Source organism: Dama dama, chromosome 33 (genome assembly GCF_033118175.1).
Source record: "Dama dama isolate Ldn47 chromosome 33, ASM3311817v1, whole genome shotgun sequence".
NCBI lineage: Eukaryota > Metazoa > Chordata > Mammalia > Artiodactyla > Cervidae > Dama > Dama dama.
The window spans coordinates 9057770-9074960 of NC_083713.1; the positions used below are offsets into that span (position 1 = coordinate 9057770).

General features: G+C 42.5%; 1 protein-coding gene across 1 annotated transcript in view; it reads left to right on the forward strand.

Moving 5' to 3' along the window:
• The first annotated feature begins 895 nt into the window (after positions 1-895).
• MAP3K2 (mitogen-activated protein kinase kinase kinase 2) overlaps positions 896-17191 on the forward strand; it is a 99470-nt gene continuing 83174 nt past the window's right edge. The window contains exon 1 of the mRNA XM_061135412.1: positions 896-965. The gene's annotated coding sequence lies outside the window, so the exon portion shown is untranslated. The remainder of the gene's footprint in view (positions 966-17191) is intronic.

Genomic DNA, 17191 nt, shown 5'->3' on the forward strand with positions numbered 1-17191 from the left:
AACGAGATCTTTTCGCCTGCAAACGACTTGCTATGGACTCGAAGTGGGTCGCAGCCTCTTCTTGCTCTGCTGCTCCCGCTCTGCCAGAAGCCCACGCGGGAGACCATTTTCGAGGTTTGGTTTGGAGTCTCGGAGCCGAGGACTCCCGTAGACGCGAGGGAACCGAGATGCATGTGTGTGCGGGAGCGCACAGCCCGGGAGCCGGCGGCCACGAGCTACCGCCAAAGCGGCTCAATAGCCCCGGCAGGCCAGGAATCTCCTCACTACCGAGCCGGCGTGTGCAACCTGGCGTGCGTGGGCGCAGCCAGCCACTGCGCAGGCGCGGACACGCTCCCCCTCGGCCTCCGCGCGGCGCTCTGGGCGAGAGCGCGCCCCCGGCGGGTTCCGCTCCGACAGGCGGAGGGCTGCGCGCGCACGAGAGAGCCGGCCGTGACGTGCGCCGCGCTACGCCCGACGTCACGGGTCCGTGTGTAGTGGCGGCCGGGCTACCCTCAGCAGCGGCTCCCGACGAGGGCGGTGCGGTCACTGGGTGCGGTGTTCGGGGGTCCTGCGGCCCGCAGCGGCGGCGGCGGCGGCGGCGACGACAACGACTACCGGGAGGCCCGGCGCTCCCAGCCGCGGAGTCGTCTCTCCCGCCCCTTCTCCGGCCTCGGCGGCGCCCGGCCCGCGGCTTCCTCTTTTTTCTGCCCAGCTTCCCGCGGGCCTCTGGGCCGCGGCGGCGAGAAGGAACGAGGGGCGCCGAGAGGCCCCGGCCGGCCGCCGCAGTCCACGAGTCCGCCGCTGCGCCCGGCGCGGGCTCCATGTGAAGGAGGGCCGGGCCTGGCCCCCCGGCCCGCGCCCGACTCCTCGTGCGCCCCTCCGGTCCCCGGGGGCCCGCAGCCTCCCTCGACCGGGGGGCGCAGTGACAGGCCGCGCGGGGGCGGAGGGGTGGGTCTGCGGCTCCCTACGTCCCCGCGGAGCAGCGGGTAAGTGCGTGTGCGTGCGTGTGTGTGTGTGTGTGTGTGTGTGTGAGTGAGTGAGCGCGCGCGCGCGCCCGCACAAATTTGTGGCGGTGGGGGTGGGGGAGCGGGGAGGGGGCCGGACGTGAGGAGGGGGCCTTTGCCGGTCTGGGCGCAGCCCCTGGGGCGGAGATTTCGCTAGGTTGTAGCCTCGCTTGGGGTGGGCGGACCTTGGGTCCCTTGCATCCTGTCCTGAAGTCCAGGTCGGAGCGAAGTAGACCGCTGGGCGGTGGAGCTGTCAAGACGCGTACTCCGCGGGGCCTTTGGAAGGAACATTGCGCCTGGTCCTTGGGAGAAGCAGAAATCTTACATACAGGAAGCGAGAAAGTGCTTGTCTTTGCCCCGCTGTATCGTCGTGCACTAGCGGTTAGGGTTGATGCCCTTTTCTCTTTATGGACCGTTTAGCGAGCACTTGTTACGCCCCCGGTACTTATCGTGCATTGTCTCACCTCACCTTCGAAGCCCAGTGAAGTGATAATGTCTCTCCATTTTACGGTTGAAAACATCGAGGCTCAGATTCAGCAACTTGCCCAAGGTCACGCAGCTTGGTAATCTGGGAAAGCCTTGGTTCGAATATGATGTTTTCTCCGTAGAAGTGTATTTCTGATCTTGCCAAAATAAATATGTGAGGAAAATGAGAAAACCTGAAAAGTTTCTTCTTGGGAGTAAAATCTAAATATTTACATAAGTAGGTCGAGCTTATATGCCCCTATTGTGTTTTGCTGAAGTCTAGGCAAATGATTTTCTTGGTTCTTTCCAAAAAAAATTACTATTAAAAGGTGACTCCATGCACGTTTACCTTTTCTTTTTTTGCGGTGGAACTGACCGAACAGAAAATATTCCCCCTCTTATCAAAAAGAAGAAATAGATTTAGTTAAACTCCATATTTCTTGAAAAGTTACAATTTGTGCAATTTATTCTTGATGCATACAGGGAACTCACAGTTGGGTTATTTGCTTGAGATTTCCTTATTGCAAAATTTGTTTCTGGATTATGTGGCAATGACAACATACTTAGTAATTTGTGCATTAACTTGTGCAATATCTCTGAGTGAAGGGCCAGAATTTAATGTATAGAGTGTTGTAGAGAGTTATCTTTTAATGATGTGATTGTTTTCTTTCGTATGTATGTAGCAAAGTAATGAGTATTTATAAACTAACTGAAATTCTCGTTTTAGCATTGACCTATACTGTTTCTTTGATTATGATTAAAGCTAGAGAGCCTTTACATTTCTCTTTGCAGAAGAAAGTGTTGATAAAATTCTCTTGAGTAACTTAAGTTTCATGCATAGTTGTAAATGTTTTAAGAAATCTATTGATGCCCCAAATTGTAGTATTTGATAATTTCTTTTAATGTATTATCAGGTTTAAGAAAATTTGTAGTTCAATGTCTGTGTAATGTCTGTAGAGAAAATGTTGCATTACAGAGTTAAGAAGTGGATTGTTCACAGATTGATTTGTCGTTTGCTTAAAATATAAACGTGTGTTGAGTCTTGTTCAATGTAATATCATTGTAGAATGGTTATCTAGTCATGCTCTCCATGAATCTCTCTTGAAAGAAATAACTATTAAAGATTTATTGTAAATAATTTGATGATTACATTGTAGATTCAGTCTTTTAAGTGTTTTAATTGGAACTTTCATCCCTTGTTTAGCTTATTGCTACCAGAGGAGTAAACTATATTTAATAGATGCTGTATTAAAATGGCATTGTGTTTGGTTCTAGACAAGTCCCACAGCTTTAGTATCAGATTGATTTTATTTTTTTCCTTGTAGAATTGGAGCTCTCTAAGCTCCCTCCTACCTGCCCCCCCAACCCAGCCCCAGCTTTTCATTATGAAGCAGTGTTAAGTACACAGGAATTTGGTGATATCAAACACCCACGTGGTAATCCTGTAGACTCACTTGTTGGCATCTCGCCATAATGTGGACATGATTTTTGGCCATGGATGCCTGTGTGCTCAGTCGCTCAGTCATGTCCCACTCTTTGTGACCCCATGGACTGTAGCCTGCCAGGCTCCTCTATCCATGGGGTTTTCTAGGCAAGAATATTGGAATCGGTTGCCATTTCCTCCTTCAGGGGATCTTCCCAACCCAGGGATTGAATCCCTATCTCCTGCATGTGTCCTGCATTGGCAGGCAGCTTCTTTACTATTGAGCCACTTAGGAAGCATTTTTGGCTATACCATTTGAAAACAAAACTGTGGACACTATGACACTTTACCCCTAATATGCCAACTTGCATTTCCAAAGATAAGGACATTTTCTTACATAGCCAAGGTATCATTATTGTTAACTTTCTGATGAATAGTTATTAATAAGAATAAATTCTTATTGTTAATTTCTTAATGTAATCTAGTATCCATCCATGTTTAAATCTCCCCACTTGTGCTGGAAAGATCTTTTATGGCTTTTTATACTTAATCCCACCAAACCAGGATCCCATCAAGGTTTATTCACTACATTTGGTTAAGTCTCTTTGATCTCTTCTAATCTAAAACAATATCACCTCTCCATTTTATTTATTTATTTTTTTATCTTTTGGGCATGCCACACAGTATGTGGGATCTTAGTTTCCCAACCAGGGATTGAACCTGTGGCCCCTGCTGTGGAAGCACAGAGATTTAACCACTGGATGCCTTGGAAGTCCCATCATCTCTCCATTTTATAAAATGGATTTTTTTTTTATAAAAGAGATCAAGCCAGTTATCTTATAAAACAAGTCACATTCTGGATTTGTCTGATTTTTTTTTTTTCCCCTCATGGTGTCATTTAGCATGTTCCTCTTTGCCTTCTACATTAGCTAACTGTAAGCTAGATTTAAAGAATCATTAGTTTCAGGTTAAATATTTTGGGCAAGAATAACTACTGAGTGTTGCTGTGTACTTTATATTACTTCCCATCAGGGATCATATATTGTTAAGTCCTATTATTTGTGATCCTGAGTTTGATCACTTGGTTATAGGGGTTGTTGTTGTTCAGTTGCTAAGTCATATCTTTGCGACCCCATGGACTGCAGCACGCCAGGCTTCCCTGTCCTTCACTATCTCCCCAAGTTTGCTCAAACTCATGTCCATTAAGTCAGTGATGCCAGCCAACCATCTCATCCTCTGTCGTCCCCTTCTCCCACTGCCCTCAGTCTTTCCCAGCATCGGGATCTTTTCCAGTGAGTCAGCTCTTCCCATTAGGTGGCTAAAGTATTGGAGTTTCAGCTTCAGCATCTGTCCTTCCAGTGAATATTCAGGGCTGATTTCCTTTAGCGTTTACTGGTTTGATCTCCTTGCTGTCCACAGGACTGTCAAGAGTCCTCTGCAGCACCACAGTTTGAAAGCATCAGTTCTTAGGCATTGAGCCTTCTTTATGGTTCAGCTCTCACATCCCTACATGATTACTGGAAAGGCCACAGCTTTGACTAGATGGACCTTTATCAGCAAAGTGATGTCTCTGCTTTTTAATATGCTGACTAGGTTTGTCATAGCTTTTCTTCCAAGGAGCAAGCATCTTTTAATTTTGTGGCTGTAGTCACCCTCTGCAGTGATTTTGGAACCCAAGAAAATAAAATCTGCCACTGTTTCCACTTTTTTCCCACCTGTTTGCCATGAAGTGATGGGACCGGATGCCATGATCTTAGTTTTCCCAATGTTCAGTTTTAAACCAGCTCTTTCACTCTCCTCTTTCAGTCAGTTCAGTTGTGTCTGACTCTTCGTGACCCCATGGACTGCAGCATGCCAAGCTTCTCTGTCCATCACCAACTCCTGGAGCTTACTCAAACTCATATCCATCAAGTTGGTGATGCCATCCAACCGTCTCATCCTCTATCGTCCCCTTCTCCTCCTGCCTTCAGTCTTTCCCAGCATCAGGGTCTTTTCTAGTGAGTCAGTTCTTTGCATCAGGTGGCCAAGGTATTGGAGTTTCAGCTTCAGCTCTCCTCTTTGCTGCTGCTGCTAAGTCGCTTCAGTCCTGTCCGACTCTGTGCGACCCCATAGACGGCAGCCCACTGGGCTCCCCTGTCCCTGGGATTCTGCAGGAAAGAATAGTGGAGTGGGTTGCCATTTCCTCCTCCAGTGCATGAAAGTGAAAAGTGAAAGTGAAGTCGCTCAGTTGTGTCCCACTCGTAGCGACCCCATGGACTGCAGCCCACCAGGCTCCTCTGTCCATGGGATTTTCCAGGCAAGAGTACTGGAGTGGGGTGCCATTGCCTTCTCTGGCTCTCTTTAGGTGAGGTATATTTTCCCCACTGCAGTTGGCGTGTGTTCTCCAGTAGTCTTTCAGCTTTCAGTAGGTAGTAATATCTATTGCTGCATCTGTTGGCAAGCTAACTTTTGGATTTCAATGTTAACAATCTTTGGTTGGTCTGTAGACAGCAACAAAATCGCAGGAATTGTAAAAATATTCTATGCAGCTGTATTAATCAGGTTCTGATTTTGTGGATTTTAAAATATATTTTTAATAATGAATTCAAGGTTATCACCAGTTATGAATAAAAAGAGACCTGACTTGAGAGAACAGGACAGTTCAGTTCCTGTCTTTTCCTGTACTGTCTCTCAAGGAGTGTGTGTGTGTGTGTGTGTGTGTGTGTGTGTGTGTGTGTTTTGGCTGTACCGTGAGGCTTGGTGGCTTGTGAGATCTTAGTCCTCACTGAACCTCGGTCCTTGGCAGTAAAATCGAGGAGACCCTATCACTGGACCATCAGGAAATTCCCTCAAATAATATACTTCTTTTAAGTCTTAGCCAATATTTGTTGCTCAGGAATAGCTGAAATATAAAAGAGTTACTTTACTAGAAAATATTTTGAGAAAACTGTTTTCTGGTGTCATGCAAAGGAGAACTGGATTGAGAATCAGAAGGTCTAAATACTAGGCCTAGTTCTACTGTTCTATGAAGTTCAAGGATTATAAACTTTTTAACTTCACTCTGTATTTTCACGTCATAGTGATTGTTAGTAAACATGTCTGGAGGATAGGAATAGACTCTTCTTTGGTGGTGTTCCCATAACTAGCCCACCACTTTCTTGTAAGTCCTCAAGAGTGTTATGCTTGAGATTCGTAGTACTATAAATTTAAAAAGCATTCTGTAGTTTATAAACTTTGGAAGTTTTTTCTAGAGGTAATTTCCCCCCATTTGTATAGTTAGTCATTTAGTATGGACTTTAATAAATTAATAGTGACAAATTAAAAGGATAGTTTAAGATACAATTTTATTGGCATTCTTTTGATAATTCCCAAATTGCGTCTTCTCAGCGCCACTCCCTCAAGCAGGATGGTCCTTGAGCACACTGCACTCGCCTCCACCACCCACTGATCGCTCGGCCCCGTAGTGGTCTGTGTCTTCCACTGAGAAATCAGGTCTTCAAGCACAGACGCAGTGCTTTGTTGATTTTGGTGCCTGTTGCCACAGTACCTGTTGCCACATGTTTATTAAATGGATAGGTAATTGACAAGAGAAGAGACCTCCTTTTACAGTGTTCTCAGATTCTTAAAAGATGGTAGCTGCATGAGTTGAACAGGGTGGGGAATTTCAATGAAATGTTTCTGTATGCTCAGAAAAAATCAAGTATTTGTGAACAGCTCTACCACAGAGGCAAGGCTGTGGAAAAGTTTCTGAGAATTATTAATAGGAATCAGTGGGAGAATGTGAGATAATATTTATTATTTTTGTAAGTCTTTGAGAACAGATCTGCAGTCTAAGCCGAAATAAATTTTCAATTGTTTCTGTGCTATTAGTAATAGTTATGTGCTCCTAACTCGTATTTTAGATTTGTGACTTGAAGATGTTTCATTATCATTATTATTGTTTGATAAGTTTGTTGTTACCCTGAGTTTGACTGACTTAGCTACATTTTAATGGTATTTATGGAGTTTTAACTCAAAATATTTTGTTCTTTTGTTTTAATATGAAAGAAACGAGACCAATGTTCTCTGACTAAATTTGCAGAGAGATTAATATCATGGTTTATATGATTGCTTTGATGCACTTTAAAATCAGTTTAGGCATTTTTAGACCTGTTGAGTGCTTTGTAAAATTAGTAATAGTTATTATATGGTATGACATAATGTATAAGAATGATATGTCAAAGAACATTTACGGACTTTCTTATTTGATTAGATATTATAAGGAAATGAAAGAAGTAGAAGGTAGCTAGCTCAGCCTTAGTGTTGATAAAGATCTACTTTGAGATAGTGTATCATTAACCATCCAGTCTGTTAGTAGTACCTGACTGCATTTGGTTGACTTCACCCCCAAACCACCATATACCTTCATTATAAATCTTTCCCCATGATTTGAGAAAGAGTAGATTAATTTTGTGTTCTGAGATCATGTAATGTGTATTAATCAGCATCTCAAAGTTTTGTCCCATAGTTATGGACTGTTGCATATTGCCTTAGGGTTAGAAGGTTTACTTAGGGATGTACCTGAGGAATTTCTTGCCTAGAATGTTCCTGAAGTGAATACACAGACTGTAAACTGTATTTCATACTGTTTGTTGAACACTGATAGTAGGTAGAAAGCCTGAATTCACTCTTAAATCTGCCATTAATTAGAAGTTGACTGTGACAAAGTGACTTCAGTAATTTTTTAAAAAGCATGATCTTAGCACATAGCAGGTACACACAGGTCTTTGCTGTGTCATGTGAGATCTTTCTTTGTAGCACACGGACTCTAGAGTTGTGGTCCACAGGCCCAGTACTTGCAGTGCTTCGGCTTGGTTGCTCCACACCATGTGGGATCTTAGTCCCCAAACCAGGAATCCAGTCTACACCCCCCACATTGCAGGGTGGAGCCTTAGCCACTGGACCATCAGGGAAGTCCCGAGTTCAACATTTCTGAATTTGAAGAAGTTGCCCTAGATGATTTCTTTTTTTAAAAAACATTTATCTGTGCTGCACGGGAACTACTCTTTATTGCAGTGCCTGGGCTGCTTCTTGTGGTGGTTTCTCTTGTTGTGGAGCACAGCCTCGAGGTTCGTGGGCTCAGTGATTGCAGCTCTCGGGCTCCAGTGTTCAGGCTTAGTAATTGTGGTACACAGGGTTAGTTGCTCTGCAGCACACAGGATCTTCCCCGACCAGGTATGGAATTGATGTCCCTTGCATCACCAGGTGGATTCTTAAACACTGAACCACCAGGGAAGCCCCCCCCGCCCCCCCCGCCCCGAGTTGATTTCTTAAGGACGTACCTAATATATGATTCTGTGAGAGCCACAGCATCATAGAAAGTAGAGTCAAAAGAGATTCAAGTTTTCTTGCTTGGGAGATTGTTAAGATGACAACTATCCAGGGAAGATTTGTTACAGGGCAGCATTTGGAAGATAAATAGCTCTGTTTAAATGTGATTAGTTTGTCAGAATGACATCTTTTACTTAAAGATTTTTTTTTTTTTTAATTATTATTATTTTTTGGTCATACATTGATATGAATCAGCCATAGATTTACACGTATTCCCCATCCCGATCCCCTCTCCCACCTCCCTCTCCACCCAATTCCTCTGGGTCTTCCCAGTGCACCAGGTCCGAGCACTTGTCTCATGCATCCCACCTGGGCTGGTGATCTGTTTCACCATAGATAGTATACATGCTGTTCTTTTGAAATATCCCACCCTCACATTCTCCCACAGAGTTCAAAAGTCTGTTCTGTATTTCTGTGCCTCTTTTTCTGTTTTGCATATGGGGTTATCGTTACCATCTTTCTAAATTCCATATATATGTGTTAGTATGCTTAATGTTCTTTATCTTTCTGGCTTACTTCACTCTGTATAATGGGCTCCAGTTTCATCCATCTCATTAGGACTGGTTCAAATGAATTCTTTTTAACGGCTGAGTAATATTCCATGGTGTATATGTACCACAGCTTCCTTATCCATTCATCTGCTGATGGGCATCTAGGTTGCTTCCATGTTCTGGCTATTATAAACAGTGCTGCGATGAACATTGGGGTGCACGTGTCTCTTTCAGATCTGGTTTCCTTGGTGTGTATGCCCAGCAGTGGGATTGCTGGGTCATATGGCAGTTCTGTTTCCAGTTTTTTAAGAAATCTCCACACTGTTTTCCATAGCGGCTGTACTAGTTTCCATTCCCACCAACAGTGTAAGAGGGTTCCCTTTTCTCCACACCCTCTCCAGCATTTATTGCTTGTAGACCTTTGGATAGCAGCCATCCTGACTGGCGTGTAATGGTACCTCATTGTGGTTTTGATTTGCATTTCTCTAATAATGAGTGAGGTTGAGCATCTTTTCATGTGTTTGTTAGCCATGTGTATGTCTTCTTTGGAGAAATGTCTGTTTAGTTCTTTGGCCCATTTTTTGATTGGGTCATTTATTTTTCTGGAATTGAGCTGCAGGAGTTGCTTGTATATTTTTGAGATTAATCCTTTGTCTGTTGCTTCATTTGCTATTATTTTCGCCCAATCTGAGGGCTGTCTTTTCACCTTACTTATAGTTTCCTTTGTAGTGCAAAAGCTTTTAAGTTTCATTAGGTTCCATTTGTTTATTTTTGCTTTTATTTCCAATATTCTGGGAGGTGGGTCATAGAGGATCTTGCTGTGAATTATGTCGGAGACTGTTTTGCCTATGTTCTCCTCTAGGAGTTTTATAGTTTCTGGTCTTACATTTAGATCTTTAATCCATTTTGAGTTTATTTTTGTGTATGGTGTTAGAAAGTGTTCTAGTTTCATTCTTTTACAAGTGGTTGACCAGTTTTCCCAGCACCACTTGTTAAAGAGGTTGTCTTTTTTCCATTGTATATCCTTGCCTCCTTTGTCAAAGATAAGGTGTCCATAGGTCCGTGGATTTATCTCTGGGCTTTCTATTCTGTTCCATTGATCTATATTTCTGTCTTTGTGCCAGTACCATACTGTCTTGATGACTGTGGCTTTGTAGTATAGTCTGAAGTCAGGCAGGTTGATTCCTCCAGTTCCATTCTTCTTTCTCAAGATTATTTTGGCTATTCGAGGTTTTTTGTATTTCCATACAAATTGTGAAATTATTTGGTCTAGTTCTGTGAAAAGTACCGTTGGTAACTTGATAGGGATTGCATTGAATCTATAGATTGCTTTGGGTAGAATAGCCATTTTGACAATATTGATTCTTCCAATCCATGAACACGGTATGTTTCTCCATCTGTTTGTGTCCTCTTTGATTTCTTTCATCAGTGTTTTATAGTTTTCTATGTATAGGTCTTTTGTTTCTTTAGGTAGATATACTCCTAAGTATTTTATTCTTTTTGTTGCAATGGTGAATGGTATTGTTTCTTTAATTTCTCTTTCTGTTTTTTCATTGTTAGTATATAGGAATGCAAGGGATTTCTGTGTGTTAATTTTATATCCTGCAACTTTACTATATTCATTGATTAGCTCTAGTAATTTTCTGGTAGAGTCTTTAGGGTTTTCTATGTAGAGGATCATGTCATCTGCAAACAGTGAGAGTTTGACTTCTTCTTTTCCTATCTGGATTCCTTTTACTTCTTTTTCTGCTCTGATTGCTGTGGCCAAAACTTCCAACACTATGTTGAATAGTAGTGGTGAGAGTGGGCACCCTTGTCTTGTTCCTGATTTCAGGGGAAATGCTTTCAATTTTTCACCATTGAGGGTGATGCTTGCTGTGGGTTTGTTATATATAGCTTTTATTATGTTGAGGTATGTTTCTTCTATTCCTGCTTTCTGGAGAGTTTTAATCATAAATGAGTGTTGAATTTTGTCAAAGGCTTTCTCTGCATCTATTGAGAGAATCATATGGTTTTTATCTTTCAATTTGTTAATGTGGTGTATTACATTGATTGATTTGCGGATATTAAAGAATCCTTGCATTCCTGGGATAAAGCCCACTTGGTCATGGTGTATGATTTTTTTAATATGTTGTTGGATTCTGTTTGCTAGAATTTTGTTAAGGATTTTTGCATCTATGTTCATCAGTGATATTGGCCTGTAGTTTTCTTTTTTTGTGACATCTTTGTCTGGTTTTGGAATTAGGGTGATGGTGGCCTCATAGAATGAGTTTGGAAGCTTACCTTCCTCTGCAATTTTCTGGAAGAGTTTAAGTAAGATAGGTGTTAGCTCTTCTCTAAATTTTTGGTAGAATTCAGCTGTGAAGCCATCTGGTCCTGGGCTTTTGTTTGCTGGAAGATTTTTGATTACAGTTTCGATTTCCTTGCTTGTGATGGGTCTGTTAAGATCTTCTATTTCTTCCTGAGTCAGTTTTGAAAAGTTATACTTTTCTAAGAATTTGTCCATTTCTTCCAAGTTGTCCATTTTATTGGCATAGAGCTGCTGGTAGTAGTCTCTTATGATCCTTTGTATTTCAGTGTTGTCTGTTGTGATCTCTCCATTTTCATTTCTAATTTTGTTAATTTGGTTCTTCTCTCTTTGTTTCTTAATGAGTCTTGCTAAAGGTTTGTCAATTTTGTTTATTTTTTCAAAAAACCAGCTTTTAGCTTTGTTGATTTTTGCTATGGTCTCTTTAGTTTCTTTTGCATTTATTTCTGCCCTGATTTTTAAGATTTCTTTCCTTCTACTAACCCTGGGGTTCTTCATTTCTTCCTTCTCTAGTTGCTTTAGGTGTAGAGTTAGGTTATTTATTTGGTTTTTTTCTTGTTTCTTGATGTAAGCCTGTAATGCTATGAACCTTCCCCTTAGCACTGCTTTTACAGTGTCCCATAGGTTTTGGGTTGTTGTGTTTTCATTTTCATTCATTTCTATACATATTTTTATTTCTTTTTTGATTTCTTCTATGATTTGTTGGTTATTCAGAAGCGTGTTATTTAGCCTCCATATGTTTGAATTTTTAACAATTTTTTTCCTGTAATCGAGATCTAATCTTACTGCACTGTGGTCAGAAAAGATGACTGGAATGATTTCAATTTTTTTGAATTTTCCAAGACCAGATTTATGGCCCAGGATGTGATCTATTCTGGAGAAGGTTCCGTGTGCACTGAGAAAAAGGTGAAGTTGATTGTTTTGGGGTGAAATGTCCTATAGATATCAATTAGGTCTAGCTGGTCCATTGTGTCATTTAAGGTTTGTGTTTCCTTGTTAATTTTCTGTTTAGTTGATCTATCCATAGTTGTGAGTGGGGTATTAAAGTCTCCCACTATTATTGTGTTACTATTAATTTCCTCTTTCATACTCGTTAGTGTTTGCCGCACATATTGCGGTGCTCCTATGTTGGGTGCATATATATTTATAATTGTTATATCTTCTTCTTGGATTGATCCTTTGATCATTATATAGTGTCCTTCTTTGTCTCTTTTCACATCCTTTATTTGAAAGTCTATTTTATCTGATATGAGTATTGCGACTCCTGCTTTCTTTTGGTCTCCATTTGCGTAAAATATTTTTTTCCAGCCCTTCACTTTTAGTCTGTATGTGTCTCTTGCTTTGAGGTGGGTCTCTTGTAGACAGCATATATAGGGGTCTTGTTTTTGTATCCATTCAGCCAATCTTTGTCTTTTGGTTGGGGCATTCAACCCATTTACATTTAGGGTAATTATTGATAGGTGTGGTCCCGTTGCCATTTACTTTGTTGTTTTGGGTTCACGTTTATACAACCTTTCTGCATTTCCTGTCTAGAGAAGATCCTTTAGCATTTGTTGAAGAGCTGGTTTGGTGGTGCTGAATTCTCTCAGCTTTTGCTTATCTGTAAAGCTTTTGAATTCTCCTTCATATCTGAATGAGATCCTTGCTGGATACAGTAATCTAGGTTGTAGGTTGTTCTCTTTCATTACTTTCAGTACGTCCTGCCATTCCCTTCTGGCCTGGAGGGTTTCTATTGAGAGATCAGCTGTTATCCTTATGGGGATCCCTTTGTGTGTTATTTGTTGTTTCTCCCTTGTTGCTTTTAATATTTGTTCTTTGTGTTTGATCTTTGTTAATTTGATTAATATGTGTCTTGGGGTGTTTCGCCTTGGGTTTATCCTGTTTGGGACTCTCTGGGCTTCTTGGACTTGGGTGGCTATTTCCTTCCCCATTTTAGGGAAGTTTTCTGCTATCATCTCCTCGAGTATTTTCTCATGGCCTTTCTTTTTGTCTTCTTCTTCTGGAACTCCTATGATTCCAATGTTGGGGCGTTTCACATTGTCCCAGAGGTCCCTGAGGTTGTCCTCATTTCTTTTGATCCTTTTTTCTTTTTTCCTCTCTGCTTCATTTATTTCCACCATTTTATCTTCTATCTCACTATCCTATCTTCTGCTTCCGTTAGTCTACTCTTGGTTCCCTCCAAAGTGTTTTTGATCTCATTCATTGCATTATTCATTTTTAATTGACTCTTTTTTATTTCTTCTAGGTGTTTATTAAACATTTCTTGTATCTTTTCAATCTTTGTCTCCAGGCTATTTATCTGTAACTCCATTTTGTTTTCAAGATTTTGGATCAGTTTTATTATCATTATTCTAAATTCTTTTTCAGGTAGATTCCCTATCTCCTCCTCTTTCGTTTGACTTGGTGGGCATTTTTCATGTTCCTTTACCTGTTGGGTATTTCTTTGCCTCTTCATCTTGTTTAGATTGCTGTGTCTGGAGTGGGCTTTCTGTATTTTGGAGGTCTGTGATTCCTTTTTATTGTGGAGGATTTACCCCGTGCGTGGGGTTAGACGATTGGCTTGTCAAGGTTTCCTGGTTAGGGAAGCTTGCGTCAGTGTTCTGGTGCGTGGAATTTGATTTCTTCTCTTTGGAGAGCAATGGAGTGCCCAGTAATGAGTTTTGAGATGGGTCTATGTGTTAGATGTGTCCTTGGGCAGGCTGTATGTTGACGTTCACGGCTATGTTCCTGTGTTGCTGGAGAATTTGCGTGGTATGTCTTGCTCTAAAACTTATTGGCTCTTGGGTGGTGGTTGGTTTCAGTGTAGGTATGGAGGCTTTTGGACGGTCACTTATTACTTAAAGTTTCATGTAGTCAGGAGTTTTCTGGTGTTCTCAGGTTTTGGGCTTAAGTCTCCTGCCTCTGGATTTCAGTTTTATTCTTCCTGTAGTCTCAGGACTTCTCCAACTATACAGCCCTGATAAGAAAACTTCTAGGTTAATGGCAAAAAGATTCTCCCCCGTTAGGGACACCCAGAGAGGTTCACAGAGTTACATGAAGAAGAGGAGAGAGAGGAGGGAGATAGAGATGAGCAGGAGGAGAAAAAGGGGGACTCAAGAGGAGAGAGACAGATCTACGCAGCTGTCTGTTCCCAGAGTGTTCTCCGTAGCCCAGTCACCTACAAAGATTCACAGAATTGGATTGGGAAGAGAAGGGGAAAGGAGGAAATAGAGGTGTTCTGAGGTAGAAAACAGAGAGTCAAGATTGGGAGAGAATAATCTTCAGTTTAAAAATAGGGCTTCTCTTCTTTTTTTTTTTGTAAGGTTATAGTGTATTGAAAATGAAAATTAAGGAGTAGTAGAGGAGTACTAGAGGACTTTAAAAGAAATAAGAGAAAAAGAAGAATAGAAAATAGAAGAGAAAGAGGAAAGAAAAAAAAAGAGAAAAAAAAAAAAGAAAGAAAAAAAAAATTTTTTTTCCCCTAATTAAGAAAATCGTAAAAATCTATGGAAATGAAAGTTAAGGAGTAATGGGGGAGTAATAGGGGATTTTAAAGGAAAATAAAAGAGAAAAAATAAAAAAGAAAAAATAATAAAAAAGAAAAAAAAAGAGAAAAAAGTAAAATTATATCTAGGAGTTTCTCTGGAGCTGTTGTGGTCAGTGTGGGTTCGGCTCAGTTTCAGATAGCTCCTCGTTCCAGCTTACACTTCTCGATATCTATACGGCCCTTCCGGTGTAGTCCGTGTTTTCTACGGGGATTTTAATCTGTTGCACCAGTCCCTTCTGAAGCGGTTCCCTTTGTTTATTTGGCTTCTGTTTGCCAGTCTCTTCAGAGCCTCATTTCCGCCCTGACACAGGCGGGCGGAGGTGGACTCTTATTCAGGTAGCTAGTTCCGTAGCTCTGCGGGGAGGGGCTGGCGCCGCGGGGACGGGCCGGCGCCGCGTGGACGGGCTGGCGCTGCCGGGAGGGGCCGACGCTGCTCTCTCCGTCTGCGGTGCTCAGGCTCCCGGCTGTTCTATATGGAGCGCGCCCCGCGCTGCGCGAGGTTCCAGCCCTAGGGTGTTCTACAAAAGCGCGGAACAAAAAGCTGCGCCTGCTCTCTGTGCCTTCCCCGTCAGAGCGGTCCAGGCAGCCAGGGGCTTGGTGGGCGCACTCTCCCCAGGTGTGGCGCGCCCACTCCCTTCCACGGACCCAGTCTCAGTTTCCGCTGGCGCCAGTCGGGTGCCTGCGCCCTCTGCCCTCCGCGTCCCCAGCCCTAGTCCCCGCCCGCGCCGGTCGGGTGCCTGCGCCCTGTGTCTCGCCGCGACCTTCTCCTCCCCCTGCCTCCTGCCTCCGGCGGGGCTGGGCCCGTCCGCAGCCTGCGATCTCTTCTCTGAATTTTCTCGGTCTCTTTGTTCTGCGAACGGCCGGCAGTGTGTTCGGGCCGGTTAATTTACTCTCTCTCCTTTGGTCTCCCACAGTTCAAGTTGGCAACTCACAGAAGCTCCCTCCGATTGTCCTCAGGGCACTCAGGCCCGGACCCTACTCCAAGCAATGCCACCTAAGATTCCCTTCCCGGGACGGATCTCCGTCCTTAGCTCTTTTGTCTCACTTTTAATCTTTTATATTTTGTCCTACCTCCTTCCAAAGACAATGGGCTGCTTTTCTGGGCGCCTGATGACCTCAGCTAGCGAGCAGAAGTTGTTTTGCGAAGTTTGCTCTGCGTTGTTATTCTTTTGATGAATTTGTAGGAGAGAAAGTGGTCTGCCCGTCCTACTCCTCCGCCATCCTGGCTCCTCCCTCTACTTAAAGATATTTTATAGCCAGGTACCTTGTGTTGAGCTGTGATGATCTATAATAGGTTCTCAGTAAATGTTGAAAGAGTAGATGAATAACTTCAGGACTGATATGATTGAAATCAGAGTCACCTGATGATATTTTAGTGATAAAATCCAGGATAGTAACCATTGAATTCTAGAAAATAACAGAAAAAGAACTAAATTATTCTCATGAATGGGCAACCAAGACTAGTGAAATACATTTTTGGAAATACTTTAGCCAAAGGGGAGGAAAGATCTTTTCGGAAAAGAAAAAAAGTATTGGAAAAATTTTACCTGCAGTCTTATGCCCACTAGAAATTTTAAAATAGTTTTATGGATGTGCTGGATAAGCCCCAAATGATTACATTTTTTAAAAAAATTCTTACTCCCCAATGGAAAAAACATTTGGGGCAAACCATACATCAACAAAAAAAATTTTAATATATGTATATTTATTTTTGTGAGGCTGTGTGGGATCTTAGTTCCCTAACAGGGGATTGAACCTGTGCCCCCTGCATTGGGAATGTGGAGTCTTAACCATCGGACCACAGGGAAGTCCCAGCAAATTTTTTTTTTTCCTCAGAATCTTTCTGCTTCTTTATTCTTCCTCTCTTCCATCTTCACATCTCTAACCAAAGCATAGAAGTACATTAAGTATTCTTAGCTTATTTTGTTCTTAGGTAATAAATTGGTATTGGCATTTGTTAAACTAGAGCTTCCCTTGTGGCTCACATGTTAAAGAAACTGCCTGCAATGCTGGAGACCTGGGTTCAATCCCTGGGTCAGGAAGATCCCCTGGAGAAGGGATTGGCAACCCACTACAGTATTCTTGCCTGGAGAATTCCATGGACAGAGGAGCCTGGTGTGCTGCAGGTTGTGGGGCCCCAAAGAGTTGGACACGACTGAGCAACTAACACTTTCGTTAATCTGATACCCACTCTAGTGTTTTCTCTCATATAAATCTTACTCTTTTGCAAATGGGAGGATCAAGTTTGGGTGATATGGCTTCATAGAATGAGGGCTCTTCATCCTGCTTTCAAAGATGGGTAGCTCAGAACTAATAAAAGAAAGCTTGATTGGAGATTATGAAAGGACTAAGTGGCTTAGATTTGGTTATGCAGGAAGATCTCTAATGGGAAAGTTGCAGAGATCTTGGTTAGTAGGTGGAGGGGAGGCTTGAGTAGTTGCATGAGTCAGGGTTCAATCACAAAGGAAGAACGAACTACTGTGGTATCATGGAATTAAGGAATTTATGATAGGTGGAAGACCTTACGGAGTTGTGGGAGAAGCTTGGACACCAAAGTCTGTAAGGGGAAATTGGCAGATCAGAGAAGTTACTAATCAGCCTTCCTGAAGCAGTGGTGCAGTGGGCAAGTCAGAGTTTGCAGGTGAA